This window comes from Quercus suber, unplaced genomic scaffold, assembly GCF_002906115.3.
Source record: "Quercus suber isolate HL8 unplaced genomic scaffold, Cork oak 2.0 scaffold_706, whole genome shotgun sequence".
NCBI lineage: Eukaryota > Viridiplantae > Streptophyta > Magnoliopsida > Fagales > Fagaceae > Quercus > Quercus suber.
This window is the reverse complement of record NW_027070147.1, coordinates 78181-80659: the sequence shown is the minus strand read 5'-3', so window position 1 is coordinate 80659 and position 2479 is coordinate 78181.

Below are 2479 nucleotides of genomic sequence, written 5' to 3'. Positions count from 1 at the left end.
TAGCATTTAGGCCTTTTAAACCACAAAACCATGCTCACTGCCATAATAATATCTCCAATAGATTTTATAGGCTACACATTTAACTACGAAATCGACCAATTGCCTTTATATTCTATACCAAAATGACTCAAATACCCTGTCTCTAATTAGGGGATGAGGGAGAGAATTGTAAATGACCCAAATAGTTTTTTTTTTTTTTTTATCGGAAAAAATTACCCAAAAAGTTAAGGGAAAAAAGTGCAATTGAACTATTAATTTTTTAGCTTCTAGAAATTTTATAAATATAGTAAATATGAGAGAAAATGTAATTCAATAATAAATTGTCAAAATTCACATTCGTTGAGTGAAATTTTTGCCTAAAATTATAACAAATTTGTTGACAAACTTTATTAGAAAAGAAAGAGCTAAAAGGAGAGGGAATTTTATTTTCTTCTCTAACCGCCAAAGCCATTTCCAGCACACCTCGAGTCAAACAAAGAAACCATTTAACTTTTCTTCACTTTTAATGACAATGCGCACACGATATCGATGTCGACGTCGATTTGGTGGCTGGTCCCGCCTCGCACGCAAAATGGAATGGATGCCAAAGCTTTATTTTACGATTTATTTATTTTTTGAATGAAGTCTAAAGTCTAAACTCCCAACCTAATTTGGAGATCAATGATCTCATATTCAATTATCTAGTGTGAAAGCAATATAACGTAAAAGCAGGACAAACCCTCCTACTTCTTAGGTAAAGTTTTGTCATACAATATGATTTTTTTTTTTTTTTTTTTTTTATATCTTTAATAAAAATGATATCAATTTTTTATTTTGAATGGTTCATTAGCAAATATTCTAAGCACACTCGTTAATCAAACCTAATAAAATATTACTAATATTAAAAATCACGTGCCTTTTATCACCGAAATACAAGATTGTGAATGAGGCAAATCAGATGTGATTGGGTCATTGGGACATTATGCAATGCATGACAACGTTGGCTCCGAATTTTAAATTGGTGAAATTCATGTCTCAAGCCACCACAATGATCCCTTAGTAAGTGCCAACATAATTGGAAGATAAATATTAAATTCAACTTTTTTGTTTTCGTAATTATAATAGTCTTGTAGATATGGAATCTATGTCCTATTGCCTGTATATGTTGGGATCGAAAATGGAAAACATGTTTCTTAACGCAAGCTATTTTTGTTGTTTTTAGGGTCAACATTCTTGAGTTCACACAATCTTTGTGGCACAAATACGTTTTTCTATAATTCTATGACGTAAGTGCGTGCGTGAGAAATAGCCGCAAGATGGCTTTGTCAATCTATTTTGCACAAAAAAATGCGAAACGCGTGCTATAGCCCCATTTTTCTTCTGGTAGATATCAAAAAAGTCGCATGAGAATAAAAAGGAAGAAAAGAAAAACGAATATCTTTTGAAAAGAAATAAAAGCAAAGAGAAATTTTGGTTAAATAGGCTACCACAGGCATCAAAAGGACGATCAATTCGGTACCAAATTAGTTGTGCACATAGCTTTTATTACTTTGTGCCCAGGGCTTTTTGGATAGGAAATAAGTTTTCACTTTTCATAATCGTACAAAATACAAAATATTACTTGCCAATATTAAATACTTGCTAATTTTTTTTTTTTTGAGATACTATAGAAAACTAATTTATAGCATTTACTTTATGATGATTGTTATTTATTAGAGAAGTGTTGTTGGTATAAATTCCCATCTATGTGTAAATTAAATTAAATATAACCCAAGTAAAAGAGAAAACAGAAATCTATGGAAGTGATAAAAAAAATAATAATAAAAAAAACCAACAAGAACACCAAGAAATTACGTAGAAGACCTTTCAGTGTAGAGGGAAAAACCATGGGGCAAATTCGATTAATCCACTATAATAAAATAGAGATTACAATACTCAAGTTATACCCAAAACCTAAGTTCACAATAAATTGGGAAAATACAATAATGCTTAGGGGTGTCAATGTTTGACCCAACCCGCGAACATGACACAGATTTTTGCGGGTTAGGGTTGGGCCTTAATGGGTTTGGGTCATAAACAGGTCGACCCAAAAGCTACATAATAAGAAACGTGTTATAAGCGGGTCAACTTGTGTAATCTGCAATAGACACGTTTGACACGTCAATTTACTAGCGTCAACTCGAAATGAACCATTTAACACAACCTGTTTAACTTATATAACAAATAAATATTCATTTTATTTTAGATTTGTCAAATACCTTTTATACCTAACATATATTTTAAATTTAAAAATAAAGTAAATAATTACAAAAACTTATAAGGGATATAATTGGAAATTGAAACTTTAGAAACTCTAGATCTTTAAACCCTATGAACCCGAAATCTCTAAACCTTCTTATAAATATCTTTTTTTTTTTAGTTCAGCCGTACTAACTCTACTATCTCATAGTCTTACACCTAATTCTCAAATTTAAAGTCTCAAATTGGTTATTGCTCTCTC